Below are 18,411 nucleotides of genomic sequence, written 5' to 3' on the forward strand. Positions count from 1 at the left end.
CCCACTATCCCAAATAGTTGACACAGATACCGACACAGATTTTGACTCCAGTGTCGACTACGATGATGCAAAGTTACAGCCAAAATTGGCTAAATGTATTCGATATATGATTATTGCAATAAAAGATGTTTTGTACATCACAGAGTCCCCTGTCCCTGACACGAGGGTACACATGTATAAGGGAAAGAAACCTGAGATAACCTTTCCCCCCTCACATGAGTTGAACGAATTATGTGAAAAAGCTTGGGAATCTCCAGACAAAAAGCTGCAGATTCCCAAAAGGATTCTTATGGCGTATCCTTTCCCGCCAATGGACAGGATACGGTGGGAATCCTCCCCTAGGGTGGATAAAGCATTGACACGCTTATCCAAAAAGGTAGCGCTGCCATCCCAGGATACGGCTACCATCAGGGACCCTGCTGACCGCAAGCAGGAGGTTACCCTAAAGTCCATTTACACACATTCTGGTACCTTACTCAGACCGGCAATTGCGTCGGCCGGGGTTGTAGCGCGGTGGCAGCATGGACAGATACCTTATCAGCAGAGATTGAGACCCTAGATAAGGATGCTATGTTATTGACCATAGGGCATATAAAAGATGCTGTCCTATATATGAGAGATGCTCAAAGTGACATTAGTCTACTGGGTTCTAGAATAAACGCTATGTCGATTTCTGCTAGACGAGTCCTATGGACCCGGCAATGGACAGGTGATGCCGACTCAAAAAGGCATATGGAGGTTTTACCTTACAGGGGTGAGGAATTGTTTGGGGAAGGTCTCTCGGACCTAGTCTCCACAGCTACAGCTGGTAAATCAAATTTTTTGCCTTATATTCCCTCACAGCCTAAGAAAGCACCACATTATCAAATGCAGTCCTTTCGATCACAGAGAAACAAGAAAGTACGAGGTGCGTCCTTTCTTGCCAGAGGTAAGGGCAGAGGGAAGAAGCTGCACAACACAGCTAGTTCCCAGGAACAGAAGTCCTCCCCGGCCTCTACAAAATCCACCGCATGATGCTGGGGCTCCGCTAAAGGAGTCCGCCCAGTTGGGGGCACGTCTTCGAGTTTTCAGCCACATCTGGGTTCATTCGCAGGTGGATCCCTAGGCAATAGAAATTGTTTCTCAGGGTTACAAGCTGAAATTCGAAGAGGTGCCTCCTCGCCGGTTTTTCAAATCGGCCCTACCATCTTCTCCCCAGGAAAGGGAGATAGTGTTAAATGCAATTCACAAATTGTATCTTCAACATATGCAGATGAGGGTTCCAGCCAACTTTGGCCCACTGCTTGGATGACATCACCGTATGTAAATCCGTCTTCTGCAGACCTTCTCCCAGGAATGCTTGTACTAGTTGTTGCATTTGGTTTGTTGTTTGGGCGTGCTTCAGTATTAGGCAGCCTTCTGCCCTCCCATGTTCATCTGAAAATATGTGTTCTCCCGGCAGTTGTTGTCCCCAGATGAGAGTTCCCTTGTGCTGCCTCAGTTGAATCTCCTTTACTTGACAGAGATGTGCCTGAGCAGCGGCCCTCCCCAGCCCTATCTAAAATCATACTTATTTTGCATAGGAGATACCATGGTCATAAAGATTGTTCTCCCAGGGTGAGGTTCATTCATTGCATTCTGGGTATGCTGACCCCTGTGATTTCCCCAAATGTGGGAAACTCAACTGCATTATTTGTGGTAGTGGGGGACTGTGTTTGTGTTTTCCTCTTGTCAGCTCTGGTAAAAGTCAGATTTCTTTGTCTCAGATCTTCCTCTAGCCTTGTTCTTCTTTCGAGAGTTCCATTGTGCTGCCTCAGTTTGATCTCCTTCACTTGACAGGGGGGTACCCGAGCAGCGACCCTCCCCAGCTCTAGCCCAACTCCTACATACCTGCCAGGTGAGATACTATGATCATGAAGGTGCTTCTCCCAGGGCAAGGCTCACCCATTGCACTCTGGGTGTGCTGCTCCTGCGATTTCCCCAAATGTGGGAAACTTGACTGCATAATTTGTGTTTCCCCTGGTCGGCTCTCGTATAATTCAGATCTCTTTGTCTCAGGTCTCTCTCCAGCCTAGTTTGCTGTCTGTTTCCACTTCTGTTTTCTTGAGCCGCTCCCTTCTATGCCCTTGCGCACTATCCTGACTTCTCCCGTCTGCTTACTTTGTGCCTTCCAACGCACAATGCGAACTACAGGTAGTGCTGCAGGGCCCACACCCTTTTACTTGCCGTACAGAGCAGCTCTGGAGCTGTTACAGTGCCCAGCTGCTGCAAGAAATCAGCATGAATGCTTCAGGGGCTGGGGCATAGCCAACATGAGCCCCACACCGAAGGAGGGTGGAGGTATTTCATGCGAACTAGGGGTCATCCAAGCACTGCAAAAGGTCGCCATGCCCTGCATAACCCTTTTCTCTTTTCATATGCAGATGAGGGTTCCAGCCAACTTTGGCCCACTGCTTGGATGACATCACCGTATGCAAATCCGTCTTCTGCAAACCTTCTCCCAGGAATGCTTTTACTAGTTGTTACATTTGGTTTGTTGTTTGGGGGTGCTTCAGTATTAGGCAGCCTTCTGCCCTCCCATGTTCATCTGAAAATATGTGTTCTCCCTGCAGTTGTTGTCCCCAGATGAGAGTTCCCTTGTGCTGCCTCAGTTGAATCTCCTTTACTTGACAGAGATGTGCCTGAGCAGCGGCCCTCCCCAGCCCTATCCCAAATCATACTTATTTTGCATAGGAGTTTCCATGGTCATGAAGATTGTTCTCCCAGGGTGAGGTTCATTCATTGCATTCTGGGTATGCTGACCCCTGTGATTTCCCCAAATGTGGGAAACTCGACTGCATTAATTGTGGTAGTGGGGGACTGTGTTTGTGCTTTCCTCTGGTCAGCTCTGGTAAAAGACAGATTTCTTTGTCTCAGATCTTCCTCTAGCCTTGTTCTTTTTTCGAGAGTTTCCTTGTGCTGCCTCAGTTGGATCTCCTTCACTTGACAGGGGGGTGCCCGAGCAGCGACCCTCCCCATCTCTAGCCCAACTCCTACTTACCTGCCAGGTGAGATACTATGATCATGAAGGTGCTTCTCCCAGGGCAAGGCTCACCCATTGCACTCTGGGTGTGCTGCTCCTACGATTTCCCCAAATGTGGGACACTTGACTGCATAATTTGTGTTTCCTCTAGTCGGCTACTCGTATAATTCAGATCTCTTTGTCTCAGGTCTCTCTCCAGCCTAGTTTGCTGTCTGTTTCCACTTCTCTTTTCTTGAGCCGCTGCCTTCTATGCCCTTGTGCACTCTCCTGACTTCTCCTGTCTGCTTACTTTGTGCCTTCCAACGCACAATGCAAACTACAGGTAGTGCTGCAGGGCCCACACCCTTTTACTTGCCTTTCAGAGCAGCTCTGGAGCTGTTACAGTGCCCAGCTGCTGCAAGAAATCAGCTTGAATGCTTCAGGGGCTGGGGCATAGCCAACATGAGCCCCACACCGACGGAGGGTGGAGGTGTTTAATGCGAACTAAGGGTCATCCAAGCGCCGCAAAAGGCCGCCATGCCCTGCATACCCCTTTTCTCTTTTCATATGCAGATGAGGGTTCCAGCCAACTTTGGCCCACTGCTTGGATGACATCACCGTATGCAAATCCGTCTTCTGCAGACCTTCCCCCAGGAATGCTTGTACTAGTTGTTGCATTTGGTTTGTTGTTTGGGGTGCTTCAGTATTAGGCAGCCTTCTGCTCTCCCATGTTCATCTGAAAATATGTGTTCTCCCTGCAGTTGTTGTCCCCAGATGAGAGTTCCCTTGTGCTGCCTCAGTTGAATCTCCTTTACTTGACAGAGATGTGCCTGAGCAGCGGCCCTCCCCAGCCCTATCCCAAATCATACTTATTTTGCATAGGAGATACCATGGTCATGAAGATTGTTCTCCCAGGGTGAGGTTCATTCATTGCATTCTGGGTATGCTGACCCCTGTGATTTCCCCAAATGTGGGAAACTCGACTGCATTATTTGTGGTAGTGGGGGACTGTGTTTGTGCTTACCTCTGGTCAGCTCTGGTAAAAGTCAGATTTCTTTGTCTCAGATCTTCCTCTAGCCTTGTTCTTTTTTCGAGAGTTTCCTTGTGCTGCCTCAGTTGGATCTCCTTCACTTGACAGGGGGGTATCCGAGCAGCGACCCTCCCCAGCTCAAGCCCAACTCCTACTTACCTGCCAAGTGAGATACTATGATCAGGAAGGTGCTTCTACCAGGGCAAGGCTCACCCATTGCACTCTGGGTGTGCTGCTCCTACGATTTCCCCAAATGTGGGACACTTGACTGCATAATTTGTGTTTCCTCTGGTCGGCTACTCGTATAATTCAGATCTCTTTGTCTCAGGTCTCTCTCCAGCCTAGTTTGCTGTCTGTTTCCACTTCTCTTTTCTTGAGCCCCTGCCTTCTATGCCCTTGTGCACTCTCCTGACTTCTCCTGTCTGCTTACTTTGTGCCTTCCAACGCACAATGCAAACTACAGGTAGTGCTGCAGGGCCAACACCCTTTTACTTGCCTTACAGAGCAGCTCTGGAGCTGTTACAGTGCCCAGCTGCTGCAAGAAATCAGCTTGAATGCTTCAGGGGCTGGGGCATAGCCAACATGAGCAGCAAGATGCAGCACTGGACTATTAGTAATGTACTGTTGTATGCTGAGCACCACAATGCAGCACAAGACAATGAGCAGTGATACTGAGCACTGATGAGGATACTACTGAGAACTGACACTGAGCAGGAGAGACACACTACTAGTATTACTGAGCAGCAATAAGTAACCACTGATACTGGGCACTGATATTGAGATTTCCACTGAGAGAACATAGCCACGTCCTCTCCGCTCTCTCTTCAATGCACGAGTAAAAATGGCTGCAACGCGCAGCTCTTTATATGGAATCCGAATCTCGCGAGAATCCGACAGCGGGATGATGACATTTTCCCTTGTTCAGGTTTTCCGAGTCAGGCGGGAACAACCGAGCCTGCCTCGGACCAGTGTAAACCACGTGGAGTTCGTCGGGAATTCGGTTCTCGGAGAACCGAACCCGCTCCTCTATATATACTATATTACTATGTTACTGTAGTATACAGAACACCACAATGCAATGAGCAGTGATAGTGAGCACTGATGAGGATACTAGAACTGACACTGAGCAGCAAGATGCAGCACTGGACTATTAGTAATGTACTGCAGTATGCTGAGCACCACAATGCAGCACAAGACAATGAGCAGTGATACTGAGCACTGATGAGGATACTACTGAGAACTGACACTGAGCAGGAGAGACACACTACTAGTATTACTGAGCAGCAATAAGTAACCACTGATACTGAGCACTGATATTGAGATTTCCACTGAGAGAACATAGCCACGTCCTCTCCGCTCTCTCTTCAATGCACGAGTAAAAATGGCAGCAACGCGCAGCTCTTTATATGTTACAGTGCCCAGCTGCTGCAAGAAATCAGCTTGAATGCTTCAGGGGATGGGGCATGGCCAACATGAGCCCCACACCAAAGGAGGGTGGGGGTGTTTAATGCAAACTAGGGGTCATCCAAGCACTGCAAAAGGCCGCCATGCCCTGCATGCCCCTTTTCTCTATGGAATCCGAATCAGCATGAATGCTTCAGGGGATGGGGCATGGCCAACATGAGCCCCACACCAAAGGAGGGTGGGGGTGTTTAATGCGAACTAGGGGTCATCCAAGCACTGCAAAAGGCCGCCATGCCCTGCATGCCCCTTTTCTCTTTTTATATGCAGATGAGGGTTCCAGCCAACTTTGGCCCACTGCTTGGATGACATCACCGTATGCAAATCCTTCTGCTGCAGACCTTCCCCCAGGAATGCTTGTACTAGTTGTTGGATATGGTTTGATATTTGATGGTGCTTCAGTATTAGGCAGCCTTCCGCCCTCCCATGTTCATCTGAAAAGATGTGGTCTCCCTGCAGTTGTTGTCCCCAGACGAGAGTTCCCTTGTGCTTCCTCAGTTGAATCTCCTTAACTTGACGGGGGAGGGGCTGCCCGAGCTGCCACCCTCCCCAGCCCTATCCCAACTCATACTTATTTTACATATTAGATCTCTTGATCATGAAGATTGTTCTCACAGGGTGAGGTTCATCCATTATATTTTAAAATAGGAAGGTACAAATTACATATTTGAATTGCATCTATGTGCTGGATTCAAATGTCCCCCCCCCCCCCTTCCTTTCTCAATTGTGCCCGTCAGCAGCTATTCTAAGGTTGCTGCCAATGGGTGTGACACATTAATTTCTTCTGTGGGGTACACTGGACTCCACAAGGATTCACATTGGGGTGTAGAGTAGGATCTTGATCTGAGGCACCAACCGGCTCAAAGCTTTTGACTGTTCCCAAGAAGCTCAGTGCATTCTCCTCTATAACCCCGCTTCCATGAACAGGGAGCTCAGTTTGTAGTTGGTGCCTTCAGTAACAGGCCAATTAACAGGGGCCTGCCTCAGGCAGCCTATTCTTAGCTATTAATTTTGACAAGAAAAGAAGAACTTGTTTTATGAGAATCTACAAGGGCTGCAGCAGGCTAGGTCTAATAGACATCTTTACTGCAGCTTCATCACTCCCAGCGGCGCTGTATACTCCCGTGCCCTGGTTGCTGGGTCACTGCAGCGGAGGCTCCGGTTTCATCCTAAGGTCAGTCACACACACACCACCCTTCCGGATCACGAGGCCGCTGATGAAGGGGAGCGAGGCCGTAGGGGGTGGGCCGTGTGCGCACTGCGGTGGACACTGATTACTGGGCAGCCGCTCCACTAGCCACCAGGTACAGTTAAGGAGCACAGGTCTGGGGGTTTTTCTCCTATATTAACCCAATTTTGTACTGCCCGCAGCGCATTGTGATAGGTAATAGGGCCTGATTCAGGTTGGATTGCAATCACAATAAGCGATCCAACTGCAAAAATTGCTAAGAGCATACGCATGTGCCTGCATTTTCTGCGGCACCCCGCAGAGAATGTGATCGCCTCTGCCTGTCAATCGGGGCGGGGAAGGGGGGGAGAGGTGGGTCAGCAACACTCCATTTCCAAGTCAGGGATGGAGCGGTGCGGGGGCAAGGCTTCAAAATGGGGTCTGCAACGGAGGAGACACAGGGGGCGTGGTCACAGCGGCTGTATGACATCACATTCAGCCGCTGTGATCACAAAAATGGTGGCGGCTTCCTGCGCGCACATACAGTCTGCACCAGCAGGAGCCTACACCATTTTTTATGATCACGCTGAACTGCAGTGCGACTGCAATTACAGCATGGTCAAGAAGGGAGGCGTCATGCTGGGTGGCCATGCCCTGTCACTGTGCAGGAGCCAGCACCGCTCACACACTAGTCCCCGGGTGCAGCCCCCAACCCCCGGGACACCCGGAGCAACAAAATGTAGATTCAGGCCACCAGGCCACGCCCCTACCTATGAAACCATGCCTCCTTTTTACCATTGCGCTGCTTATCTGCGCGCACTGCATTACAATCTCCCTCGCCACCTCTCTGGGTGTCACCAGTGATAGTGACACCTCTGCCATGCTTGTAGCAGCTGGTCCTAAGATCTACGCCTCACACCCTGAGTGTTTGCCCTTGTGACTTGTTGATCATCATAGCGAAGCAGATGCTTACAGAAAACTGCAGGGGCTTAGATTGAAAATAAAAAAATTGATGGGTATAAGGTAGAGAGGAGCGGGTTCGGTTCTCCGAGAACCGAATTCCCCACGAACTCCACGTGGTTTACACTGGTCCGAGGCTGGCTCGGTTGTTCCCGCCTGACTCGGAAAACCTGAACAAGGGAAAATGTCATCATCCCGCTGTCGGATTCTTGCGAGATTCGGATTCCATAGAGAAAAGGGGCATGCAGGGCATGGCGGCCTTTTGCAGTGCTTGGATGACCCCTTGTTCGCATTAAACACCCCCAACCTCCTTTGGTGTGTGGCTCATGTTGGCCATGCCCCATCCCCTGAAGCATTCAAGCTGATTTCTTGCAGCAGCTGGGCACTGTAACAGCTCCAGAGCTGCTCTGTAAGGCAAGTAAAAGGGTGTGGGCCCTGCAGCACCACCTGTAGTTCGCATTGTGCGTTGGAAGGCACAAAGTAAGCAGACGGGAGGAGAAGTCAGGATAGTACACAAGGGCATCCTTTTCTCTTAGTCCGTAGAGGATGCTGGGGTCACATTAAGAACCATGGGGTATAGACGGGATCCGCAAGAGACATGGGCACTTTAAGACTTTCAAAGGGTGTGAACTGGCTCCTCCCTCTATGCCCCTCCTCCAGACTCCAGTTATAGGAACTGTGCCCAGGGAGACGGACATTTCGAGGAAAGGATTTATAGTTAAACTAAGGTGAGCATCTTACCAGCTCACACCTTAAGCATGCCGCAGAATGTGGCATTCAACAGAACACAAGCCAACGGCATGAACAATTGCAGCAAAAAGCTGACCAGAACCGTAACACAACATGTGTATAACCACAAGTAATAACTGCAGACACAGTATGGACTGGGACGGGTGCCCAGCATCCTCTACGTACTAAGAGAAAAGGATTTACCGGTAGGTATTAAAATCCTATTTTCTCATACGACCTAGAGGATGCTGGGGTCACATTAAGAACCATGGGGTTATACCAAAGCTCTTGAACGGGTGGGAGAGTGCGTACGACTCTGCAGCACCGAATGACCCAACTTGAGGTTATCATCAGCCAAGGTATCAAACTTGTAAAACTTAGCAAAAGTGTTTACTAAATAGCTGCTCGGCAAAGTTGCAATGCCGAGACTCCCCGACCAGCTGCCCAGGATGAACCCACCTTTCTAGTAGAATGGGTCTTCACCTAATTCAGTAACGGCAATCCTGCCGTGGAATGAGCATGCTGAATCTTACCACAGATCCAGCGCATAATGGTCTGCATGGAAGCAGGACACCCAATCATGTTGGGAGCATACAGGACAAACAGAGCCTCTGTTTTCCTAATCTGAACCGTTCTGGTGACATAAATTTTCAAAGTTCTGACCACAGCCAGAGACTTTGACTCAACGAAGGTGTCAGTGGCCAAAGGCACCATGTGGAAAGATGAACCACCTTCGGCAGAAATTGTTGACGTGTCCTCAATTCTGCTCTATCTTCATGAAAGATCAAATAAAGGCTCTTGTGATACTGCATGGTTTGTACTGTTTTCCATGTGCTCCCAGATCTTTCAAGCAAGTAGCATGGTCAAGAAAGTTCTGTTTGAAAAGAAACAAACATTTACTGTCATTGTTATGCAAATAAACTTACATTAAAGCTAACAAGAAAGCACACTCGTTCTGTCTTTAAACTGATAAAAGAAACCCCAATAATATGGGGCATGCAAAAATTGAGATAAAACTCAGTTTTGCTCCTCTCCACGGAAATCTTTAATAAAAGGCGAAATATTTGTTAGTTCTGAAGAGAAACCAGAGCATGACCAAGATTCCACCTGTCGCCTGAGTGCCATGCCAGCAGTTCTCATTCAGCTCAAAGTGAGCACCCAATTTGAATGAAAGAAAGCAGATTTCTCACCAGGCTTCCCCTTGCTATAAACATGGTTTGTACTCTTTTCCATGTGCTCCCAGATCTTTCAAACAATTAGTGTGGTCAAGAAAGTTCTGTTTGAAAAGAAACAAACATTTACTGTAATTTCTATGCAAATGAGCTTACATTAAAGCACACTCGTTCTATCTTTAAACCAATAAAATAAAACCCCAATAAGATGGGGCATGCAAAAATTGAGATAAAACTCAGTTTTGCTCCTCTCCACGGAAATCTTTAGTAAAAGGCGAAAGATTTGTTCGTTCTGAAGAGAAACCACAGCATGACCAAGATTCTACCTGTCGCCTGAGTGCCATGCCAGCAGTCCTCATTCAGCTCAAAGTGAGCACCCAATTTGAAAGAAAGAAAGCAGATTTCTCACCAGGCTTCCCCTTGCTATAAACATGGTTTGTACTCTTTTCCATGTGCTCCCAGATCTTTCAAGCAATTAGTATAGTCAAGAAAGTTCTGTTTGAAAAGAAACAAACATTTACTGTCATTTCTACGCAAATGAGCTTACATTAAAGCACACTCGTTCTATCTTTAAACTGATAAAAGAAACCCCAATAAGACGGGGCATGCAAAAATTGAGATAAAACTCAGTTTTGCTCCTCTCCACGGAAATCTTTAGTAAAAGGCGAAAGATTTGTTCGTTCTGAAGAGAAACCAGAGCATGACCAAGATTCCACCTGTCGCCTGAGTGCCATGCCAGCAGTCCTCATTCAGCTCAAAGTGAGCACCCAATTTGAAAGAAAGAAAGCAGATTTCTCACCAGGATTCCCCTTGCTATAAGCATGGTTTGTACTCTTTTCCATGTGCTCCCAGATCTTTCAAGCAATTAGTATGGTCAAGAAAGTTCTGCTTGAAAAGAAACAGACATTTATTGTCATTGTTATGCAAATATACTTACATTAAAGCTAACAAGAAAGCACACTCGTTCTGTCTTTAATCCGATAAAAGAAACCCCAATAATATGGGACATGCAAAAATTGAGATAAAACTCAGTTTTGCTCCTCTCCACGGAAATCTTTAGTAAAAGGCGAAAGATTTGTTCGTTCTGAAGAGAAACCAGAGCATGACCAAGATTCCACCTGTCGCCTGAGTGCCGTGCCAGCAGTCCTCATTCAGATCAAAGTGAGCGCCCAATTTGAAAGAAAGCAGATTTCTCACCTGTCTTCTCCTTGCTATAAGCATGGTTTGTACTGTATTCCATGTGCTCCCAGATCTTTCAAGCAAGTAGCATGGTCAAGAAAGTTCTGTTTGAAAAGAAACAAACATTTACTGTCATTTCTATGCAAATGAGCTTACATTAAAGCACACTCATTCTATCTTTAAACCGATAAAAGAAACCCCAAAAAGATGGGGCATGCAAAAATTGAGATAAAACTCGGTTTTGCTCCTCTCCACGGAAATCTTTAGTAAAAGGCGAAAGATTTGTTCGTTCTGAAGAGAAACCAGAGCATGACCAAGATTTTTATCTGAAAATATGTGTTCTCCCTGCAGTTGTTGTCCCCAGATGAGAGTTCCCTTGTGCTGCCTCAGTTGAATCTCCTTTACTTGACAGGGGGATGCTCGAGCAGCGACCCTCCCCAGCTCTAGCCCAACTCCTACTTACCTGCCAGGTGAGATACTATGATCATGAAGGTGCTTCTCCCAGGGCAAGGCTCACCCATTGCACTCTGGGTGTGCTGCTACTGCGATTTCCCCAAATGTGGGAAACTTGACTGCATAATTTGTGTTTCCCCTGGTCGGCTCTCGTATAATTCAGATCTCTTTGTCTCAGGTCTCTCTCCAGCCTAGTTTGCTGTCTGTTTCTACTTCTCTTTTCTTGAGCCGCTCCCTTCTATGCCCTTGCGCACTATCCTGACTTCTCCCGTCTGCTTACTTTGTGCCTTCCAACGCACAATGCAAACTACAGGTAGTGCTGCAGGACCCACACCCTTTTACTTGCCTTACAGAGCGTCTCTGGAGCAGTTACAGTGCCCAGCTGCTGCAAGAAATCAGCTTGAATGCTTCAGGGGCTGGGGAATAGCCAACATGAGCCCCACACCGAAGGAGGGTGGAGGTGTGTAATGCGAACTAGGGGTCATCCAAGCGCCGCAAAAGGCCGCCATGCCCTGCACGCCCCTTGTCTCTTTTCATATGCAGACGAGGGTTGAAGCCAACTTTGACCCACTGTTTGGATGACATCACCATATGCAAATCCATCTGCTGCAGGCCTTCCCCCAGGAATGCTTGCACTAGTTGTTGCATTTGGTTTGTTGTTTGGGGGTGCTTCAGTATTAGGCAGCCTTCTGCCCTCCCATGTTCATCTGAAAATATATGTTCTCCCTGCAGTTGTTGTCCCCAGATGAGAGTTCCCTTGTGCTGCCTCAGTTGAATCTCCTTTACTTGACAGAGATGTGCCTGAGCAGCGGCCCTCCCCAGCCCTATCCCAAATCATACTTATTTTGCATAGGCGATACCATGGTCATGAAGATTGTTCTCCCAGGGTGAGGTTCATTCATTGCATTCTGGGTATGCTGACCCCTGTGATTTCCCCAAATGTGGGAAACTCGACTGCATTATTTGTGGTAGTGGGGGACTGTGTTTGTGCTTTCCTCTGGTCAGCTCTGGTAAAAGTCAGATTTCTTTGTTTCAGTTCTTCCTCTAGCCTTGTTCTTCTTTCGAGAGTTCCCTTGTGCTGCCTCAGTTGGATCTCCTTCACTTGACAGGGGGGTGCCCGAGCAGCGACCCTCCCCAGCTCTAGCCCAACTTCTACTTACCTGCCAGGTGAGATACTATAATCATAAAGGTGCTTCTCCCAGGGCAAGGCTCACCCATTGCACTCTGGATTTGCTGCCCCTGCGATTTCCCCAAATGTGGGAAACTTGACTGCATAATTTGTGTTTCCCCTGGTCGGCTCTCGTATAATTCAAATTTCTTTTTGTCTCAGGTCTCTCTCCAGCCTAGTTTGCTGTCTGTTTCCACTTCTCTTTTCTTAAGCCGCTCCATTCTATGGCCTTGCGCACTATCCTTACTTCTCCCGTCTGCTTACTTTGTGCCTTCCAATGCACAATGCAAACTACAGGTAGTGCTGCAGGGCCCACACCCTTTTACTTGCCGTACAGAGCAGCTCTGGAGCTGTTACAGTGCCCAGCTACTGCAAGAAATCAGCTTGAATGCTTCAGGGGCTGGGGCATAGCCAACATGAGCCCCACACCAAAGGAGGGTGGAGGTGTTTAATGCGAACTAGGGGTCATCCAAGCGCCGCAAAAGGCCGCCATGCCCTGCACGCCCCTTTTCTGTTTTCATATGCAGACGAGGGTTGAAGCCAACTTTGACCCACTGCTTGGATGACATCACCATATGCAAATCCATCTGCTGCAGGCCTTCCCCCAGGAATGCTTGCACTAGTTGTTGCATTTGGTTTGTTGTTTGGGGGTGCTTCAGTATTAGGCAGCCTTCTGCCCTCCCATGTTCATCTGAAAATATGTGTTCTCCCTGCAGTTGTTGTCCCCAGATGAGAGTTCCCTTATGCTGCCTCAGTTGAATCTCCTTTACTTGACAGAGATGTGCCTGAGCAGCGGCCCTCCCCAGCCCTATCCCAAATCATACTTATTTTGCATAGGAGATACCATGGTCATGAAGATTATTCTCCCAGTGTGAGGTTCATTCATTGCATTCTGGGTATGCTGACCCCTGTGATTTCCCCAAATGTGTGAAACTCGACAGCATTATTTGTGGTAGTGGGGGACTGTGTTTGTGTTTTCCTCTGGTCAGCTCAGGTAAAAGTCAGATTTCTTTGTCTCAGATCTTCCTCTAGCCTTGTTCTTCTTTCGAGAATTCCCTTGTGCTGCCTCAGTTGGATCTCCTTCACTTGACAGGGGGGTACCCGAGCAGCGACCCTCCCCAGCTCTAGCCCAACTCCTACTTACCTGCCAGGTGAGATACTATGATCACGTAGGTGCTTCTCCCAGGGCAAGGCTCACCCATTGCACTCTGGGTGTGCTGCTCCTGCGATTTCCGCAAATGTGGGAAACTTGACTGCATAATTTGTGTTTCCCCTGGTCGGCTCTCGTATAATTCAGATCTCTTTGTCTCAGGTCTCTCTCCAGCCTAGTTTGCTGTCTGTTTCCACTTCTCTATTCTTAAGTGCCTTCCAATGCACAATGCAAACTACAGGTAGTGCTGCAGGGCCCACACCCTTTTACTTGCCGTACAGAGCAGCTCTGGAGCTGTTACAGTGCCCAGCTGCTGCAAGAAATCAGCTTGAATGCTTCAGGGGCTGGGGCATAGCCAACATGAGCCCCACACCGAAGGAGGGTGGGGGTGTTTAATGCGAACTAAGGGTCATCCAAGCGCCGCAAAAGGCCGCCATGCCCTGCATACCCCTTTTCTCTTTTCATATGCAGATGAGGGTTCCAGCCAACTTTGGCCCACTGCTTGGATGACATCACCGTATGCAAATCCATCTTCTGCAGAACGTCCCCCAGGAATGCTTGTACTAGTTGTTGCATTTGGTTTGTTGTTTGGGGGTGCTTCAGTATTAGGCAGCCTTCTGCCCTCCCATGTTCATCTGAAAATATGTGTTCTCCCTGCAGTTGTTGTCCCCAGATGGGAGTTCCCTTGTGCTGCCTCAGTTGAATCTCCTTTACTTGACAGAGATGTGCCTGAGCAGCGGCCCTCCCCAGCCCTATCCCAAATCATACTTATTTTGCATAGGAGATACCATGGTCATGAAGATTATTCTCCCAGTGTGAGGTTCATTCATTGCATTCTGGGTATGCTGACCCCTGTGATTTCCCCAAATGTGTGAAACTCGACAGCATTATTTGTGGTAGTGGGGGACTGTGTTTGTGTTTTCCTCTGGTCAGCTCAGGTAAAAGTCAGATTTCTTTGTCTCAGATCTTCCTCTAGCCTTGTTCTTCTTTCGAGAATTCCCTTGTGCTGCCTCAGTTGGATCTCCTTCACTTGACAGGGGGGTACCCGAGCAGCGACCCTCCCCAGCTCTAGCCCAACTCCTACTTACCTGCCAGGTGAGATACTATGATCACGTAGGTGCTTCTCCCAGGGCAAGGCTCACCCATTGCACTCTGGGTGTGCTGCTCCTGCGATTTCCGCAAATGTGGGAAACTTGACTGCATAATTTGTGTTTCCCCTGGTCGGCTCTCGTATAATTCAGATCTCTTTGTCTCAGGTCTCTCTCCAGCCTAGTTTGCTGTCTGTTTCCACTTCTCTATTCTTAAGTGCCTTCCAATGCACAATGCAAACTACAGGTAGTGCTGCAGGGCCCACACCCTTTTACTTGCCGTACAGAGCAGCTCTGGAGCTGTTACAGTGCCCAGCTGCTGCAAGAAATCAGCTTGAATGCTTCAGGGGCTGGGGCATAGCCAACATGAGCCCCACACCGAAGGAGGGTGGGGGTGTTTAATGCGAACTAAGGGTCATCCAAGCGCCGCAAAAGGCCGCCATGCCCTGCATACCCCTTTTCTCTTTTCATATGCAGATGAGGGTTCCAGCCAACTTTGGCCCACTGCTTGGATGACATCACCGTATGCAAATCCGTCTTCTGCAGAACGTCCCCCAGGAATGCTTGTACTAGTTGTTGCATTTGGTTTGTTGTTTGGGGGTGCTTCAGTATTAGGCAGCCTTCTGCCCTCCCATGTTCATCTGAAAATATGTGTTCTCCCTGCAGTTGTTGTCCCCAGATGGGAGTTCCCCTGTGCTGCCTCAGTTGAATCTCCTTTACTTGACAGAGATGTGCCTGAGCAGCGGCCCTCCCCAGCCCTATCCCAAATCATACTTATTTTGCATAGGAGATACCATGGTCATGAAGATTGTTCTCCGAGGGTGAGGTTCATTCATTGCATTTTGGGTATGCTGACCCCTGTGATTTCCCCAAATGTGGGAAACTCGACTGCATTATTTGTGGTAGTGGGGGACTGTGTTTGTGCTTTCCTCTGGTCAGCTCTGGTAAAAGTCAGATTTCTTTGTCTCAGATTTTCCTCTAGCCTTGTTCTTCTTTCGAGAGTTCCCTTGTGCTGCCTCAGTTGGATCTCCTTCACTTGACAGGAGGGTACCCGAGCAGCAACCCTCCCCAGCTCTAGCCCAACTCCTACTTACCTGCCAGGTGAGATACTATGATCATGAAGGTGCTTCTCCCAGGGCAAGGCTCACCCATTGCACTCTGGGTGTGCTGCTCCTGCGATTTCCCCAAATGTGGGACACTTGACTGCATAATTTGTGTTTCCCCTGGTCGGCTCTCGTATAATTTAGATCTCTTTGTCTCAGGTCTCTCTCCAGCCTAGTTTGCTGCCTGTTTCCACTTCTCTTTTCTTGAGCCGCTCCCTTCTATGCCCTTGCGCACTATCCTGACTTCTCCCGTCTGCTTACTTTGTGCCTTCCAACGCACAATGCGAACTACAGGTAGTGCTGCAGGGCCCACACCCTTTTACTTGCCTTACAGAGCAGCTCTGGAGCAGTTACAGTGCCCAGCTGCTGCAAGAAATCAGCTTGAATACTTCAGGGGCTGGGGCATAGCCAACATGAGCCCCACACCGAAGGAGAATGGAGGTGTTTAATGCGAACTAGGGGTCATCCAAGCGCCGCAAAAGGCCGCCATTCCCTGCATAACCCTTATTCTCTTTTCATATGCAGATGAGGGTTCCAGCCAACTTTGGCCCACTGCTTGGATGACATCACCGTATGCAAATCCGTCTTCTGCAGACCTTCTCCCAGGAATGCTTTTACTAGTTGTTGCTTTTGTTTTGTTGTTTGGGGGTGCTTCAGTATTAGGCAGCCTTCTGCCCTCCCATGTTCATCTGAAAATATGTGTTCTCCCTGCAGTTGTTGTCCCCAGATGAGAGTTCCCTTGTGCTGCCTCAGTTGAATCTCCTTTACTTGACAGAGATGTGCCTGAGCAGCGGCCCTCCCCAGCCCTATCCCAAATCATACTTATTTTGCATAGGAGATACCATGGTCATGAAGATTGTTCTCCCAGGGTTAGGTTCATTCATTGCATTCTGGGTATGCTGACCCCTGTGATTTCCCCAAATGTGGGGAACTCAACTGCATTATTTGTGGTAGTGGGGGACTGTGTTTGTGCTTTCCTCTGGTCAGCTCTGGTAAAAGTCAGATTTCTTTGTCTCAGATCTTCCTCTAGCCTTGTTCTTCTTTCGAGAGTTCCCTTGTGCTGCCTCAGTTGGATCTCCTTCACTTGACAGGGGGGTGCCCGAGCAGCGACCCTCCCCAGCTCTAGCCCAACTCCTACTTACCTGCCAGGTGAGATACTATGATCATGTAGGTGCTTCTCCCAGGGCAAGGCTCACCCAATGCACTCTGGGTGTGCTGCCCCTGCGATTTCCCCAAATGTGGGAAACTTGACTGCATAATTTGTGTTTCCCCTGGTCGGCTCTCATATAATTCAGATCTCTTTGTCTCAGGTCTCTCTCCAGCCTAGTTTGCTGTCTGTTTCCACGTCTTTTTTCTTAAGCCCCTCCCTTCTATACCCTTGTGGACTATCCTGACATCTCCTCCTGTCTGCTTACTTTGTGCCTTCCAATGCACAATGCAAACTACAGGTAGTGCTGCAGGGCCCACACCCTTTTACTTGCCTTACAGAGCAGCTCTGGAGCTGTTACAGTGCCCAGCTGCTGCAAGAAATCAGCTTGAATGCTTCAGGGGCTGGGGCATAGCCAACATGAGCCCCACACCGACGGAGGGTGGAGGTGTTTAATGCAAACTAAGGGTCATCCAAGCACCGCAAAAGGCCGCCATGCCCTGCATACCCCTTTTCTCTTTTCATATGCAGATGAGGGTTCCAGCCAACTTTGTCCCACTGCTTGGATGACATCACCGTATGCAAATCCGTCTTCTGCAGACCTTTTCCCAGGAATGCTTGTACTAGTTGTTGCATTTGGTTTGTTGTTTGGGGGTGCTTCAGTATTAGGCAGCCTTCTGCTCTCCCATTTTCATCTGAAAATATGTGTTCTCCCTGCAGTTGTTGTCCCCAGATGAGAGTTCCCTTGTGCTGCCTCAGTTGAATCTCCTTTACTTGACAGAGATGTGCCTGAGCAGCGGCCCTCCCCAGCCCTATCCCAAATCATACTTATTTTGCATAGGAGATAACATTATCATGAAGATTGTTCTCCCAGGGTGAGGTTCATTCATTGCATTCTGGGTATGCTGACCCTTGTGATTTCCCCAAATGTGGGAAACTCGACTGCATTATTTGTTGTAGTGGGGGACTGTGTTTGTGCTTTCCTCTGGTCAGCTCTGGTAAAAGTCAGATTTCTATGTCTCAGATCTTCATCTAGCCTTGTTCTTTTTTCGAGAGTTTCCTTGTGCTGCCTCAGTTGGATCTCCTTCACTTGACAGGGGGGTACCCGAGCAGCAACCCTCCCCAGCTCTAGCCCAACTCCTACTTACCTGCCAGGTGAGATACTATGATCAGGAAGGTGCTTCTCCCAGGGCAAGGCTCACCCAATGCACTCTGGGTGTGCTGCTCCTACGATTTCCCCAAATGTGGGACACTTGATTACATAATTTGTGTTTCCTCTGGTCGGCTCTCGTATAATTCAGATCTCTTTGTCTCAGGTCTCTCTCCAGCCTAGTTTGCTGTCTGTTTCCACTTCTCTTTTCTTGAGCCGCTCCCTTCTATGCCCTTGTGCACTATCCTGACTTCCCCGTCTGCTTACTTTGTGCCTTCCAACGCACAATGCAAACTACAGGTAGTGCTGCAGGGCCCACACCCTTTTACTTGCTTTACAGAGCAGCTCTGGAGCTGTTACAGTGCCCAGCTGCTGCAAGAAATCAGCTTGAATGCTTCAGGGGCTGGGGCATAGCCAACATGAGCCCCACACCGAAGGAGGGTGGAGGTGTTTAATGCGAACTAGGGGTCATC

General features: G+C 48.7%; 21 non-coding genes and 3 pseudogenes across 21 annotated transcripts; 19 read left to right on the forward strand and 5 right to left on the reverse strand.

The window, feature by feature from the left end:
• Window positions 1–1,545: 1,545 nt before the first annotated feature.
• On the forward strand, window positions 1,546–1,709 carry LOC135015004 (U1 spliceosomal RNA). The gene has a single exon (XR_010213354.1). It is a non-coding gene; the product is annotated as a U1 spliceosomal RNA (small nuclear RNA).
• A 152-nt stretch (window positions 1,710–1,861) lies between these two features.
• On the forward strand, window positions 1,862–2,024 carry LOC135015263 (U1 spliceosomal RNA). Its single transcript, XR_010213597.1, has one exon. It is a non-coding gene; the product is annotated as a U1 spliceosomal RNA (small nuclear RNA).
• A 671-nt stretch (window positions 2,025–2,695) lies between these two features.
• Window positions 2,696–2,859, forward strand: LOC135015080 (U1 spliceosomal RNA). The gene has a single exon (XR_010213430.1). It is a non-coding gene; the product is annotated as a U1 spliceosomal RNA (small nuclear RNA).
• A 152-nt stretch (window positions 2,860–3,011) lies between these two features.
• Window positions 3,012–3,175, forward strand: LOC135015288 (U1 spliceosomal RNA). The gene has a single exon (XR_010213611.1). It is a non-coding gene; the product is annotated as a U1 spliceosomal RNA (small nuclear RNA).
• A 670-nt stretch (window positions 3,176–3,845) lies between these two features.
• Window positions 3,846–4,009, forward strand: LOC135015018 (U1 spliceosomal RNA). Its single transcript, XR_010213368.1, has one exon. It is a non-coding gene; the product is annotated as a U1 spliceosomal RNA (small nuclear RNA).
• A 152-nt stretch (window positions 4,010–4,161) lies between these two features.
• On the forward strand, window positions 4,162–4,325 carry LOC135015400 (U1 spliceosomal RNA). Its single transcript, XR_010213669.1, has one exon. It is a non-coding gene; the product is annotated as a U1 spliceosomal RNA (small nuclear RNA).
• A 4,980-nt stretch (window positions 4,326–9,305) lies between these two features.
• LOC135014944 (U5 spliceosomal RNA) lies at window positions 9,306–9,421 on the reverse strand. The gene has a single exon (XR_010213293.1). It is a non-coding gene; the product is annotated as a U5 spliceosomal RNA (small nuclear RNA).
• Window positions 9,422–9,696: 275 nt separating this feature from the next.
• LOC135014931 (U5 spliceosomal RNA) lies at window positions 9,697–9,812 on the reverse strand. The gene has a single exon (XR_010213279.1). It is a non-coding gene; the product is annotated as a U5 spliceosomal RNA (small nuclear RNA).
• Window positions 9,813–10,086: 274 nt separating this feature from the next.
• Window positions 10,087–10,202, reverse strand: LOC135015460 (U5 spliceosomal RNA). The gene has a single exon (XR_010213716.1). It is a non-coding gene; the product is annotated as a U5 spliceosomal RNA (small nuclear RNA).
• A 286-nt stretch (window positions 10,203–10,488) lies between these two features.
• LOC135015468 (U5 spliceosomal RNA) lies at window positions 10,489–10,604 on the reverse strand. Its single transcript, XR_010213723.1, has one exon. It is a non-coding gene; the product is annotated as a U5 spliceosomal RNA (small nuclear RNA).
• Window positions 10,605–10,874: 270 nt separating this feature from the next.
• LOC135015453 (U5 spliceosomal RNA) lies at window positions 10,875–10,990 on the reverse strand. The gene has a single exon (XR_010213708.1). It is a non-coding gene; the product is annotated as a U5 spliceosomal RNA (small nuclear RNA).
• A 144-nt stretch (window positions 10,991–11,134) lies between these two features.
• On the forward strand, window positions 11,135–11,297 carry LOC135015295 (U1 spliceosomal RNA). Its single transcript, XR_010213616.1, has one exon. It is a non-coding gene; the product is annotated as a U1 spliceosomal RNA (small nuclear RNA).
• Window positions 11,298–11,968: 671 nt separating this feature from the next.
• On the forward strand, window positions 11,969–12,132 carry LOC135015048 (U1 spliceosomal RNA). Its single transcript, XR_010213398.1, has one exon. It is a non-coding gene; the product is annotated as a U1 spliceosomal RNA (small nuclear RNA).
• A 152-nt stretch (window positions 12,133–12,284) lies between these two features.
• On the forward strand, window positions 12,285–12,426 carry LOC135015405 (U1 spliceosomal RNA; annotated as a pseudogene).
• Window positions 12,427–13,120: 694 nt separating this feature from the next.
• On the forward strand, window positions 13,121–13,284 carry LOC135015152 (U1 spliceosomal RNA). The gene has a single exon (XR_010213501.1). It is a non-coding gene; the product is annotated as a U1 spliceosomal RNA (small nuclear RNA).
• A 152-nt stretch (window positions 13,285–13,436) lies between these two features.
• LOC135015385 (U1 spliceosomal RNA) lies at window positions 13,437–13,599 on the forward strand. Its single transcript, XR_010213659.1, has one exon. It is a non-coding gene; the product is annotated as a U1 spliceosomal RNA (small nuclear RNA).
• Window positions 13,600–14,214: 615 nt separating this feature from the next.
• Window positions 14,215–14,378, forward strand: LOC135015153 (U1 spliceosomal RNA). The gene has a single exon (XR_010213502.1). It is a non-coding gene; the product is annotated as a U1 spliceosomal RNA (small nuclear RNA).
• A 152-nt stretch (window positions 14,379–14,530) lies between these two features.
• On the forward strand, window positions 14,531–14,693 carry LOC135015386 (U1 spliceosomal RNA). Its single transcript, XR_010213660.1, has one exon. It is a non-coding gene; the product is annotated as a U1 spliceosomal RNA (small nuclear RNA).
• Window positions 14,694–15,308: 615 nt separating this feature from the next.
• LOC135014991 (U1 spliceosomal RNA) lies at window positions 15,309–15,472 on the forward strand. The gene has a single exon (XR_010213341.1). It is a non-coding gene; the product is annotated as a U1 spliceosomal RNA (small nuclear RNA).
• A 152-nt stretch (window positions 15,473–15,624) lies between these two features.
• Window positions 15,625–15,766, forward strand: LOC135015283 (U1 spliceosomal RNA; annotated as a pseudogene).
• A 693-nt stretch (window positions 15,767–16,459) lies between these two features.
• LOC135015003 (U1 spliceosomal RNA) lies at window positions 16,460–16,623 on the forward strand. Its single transcript, XR_010213353.1, has one exon. It is a non-coding gene; the product is annotated as a U1 spliceosomal RNA (small nuclear RNA).
• Window positions 16,624–16,775: 152 nt separating this feature from the next.
• Window positions 16,776–16,917, forward strand: LOC135015376 (U1 spliceosomal RNA; annotated as a pseudogene).
• A 695-nt stretch (window positions 16,918–17,612) lies between these two features.
• LOC135015102 (U1 spliceosomal RNA) lies at window positions 17,613–17,776 on the forward strand. The gene has a single exon (XR_010213451.1). It is a non-coding gene; the product is annotated as a U1 spliceosomal RNA (small nuclear RNA).
• Window positions 17,777–17,928: 152 nt separating this feature from the next.
• LOC135015409 (U1 spliceosomal RNA) lies at window positions 17,929–18,091 on the forward strand. Its single transcript, XR_010213675.1, has one exon. It is a non-coding gene; the product is annotated as a U1 spliceosomal RNA (small nuclear RNA).
• The last annotated feature ends 320 nt before the right edge of the window (window positions 18,092–18,411 follow it).

This window comes from Pseudophryne corroboree, unplaced genomic scaffold, assembly GCF_028390025.1.
Source record: "Pseudophryne corroboree isolate aPseCor3 unplaced genomic scaffold, aPseCor3.hap2 scaffold_294, whole genome shotgun sequence".
Lineage (NCBI taxonomy): Eukaryota > Metazoa > Chordata > Amphibia > Anura > Myobatrachidae > Pseudophryne > Pseudophryne corroboree.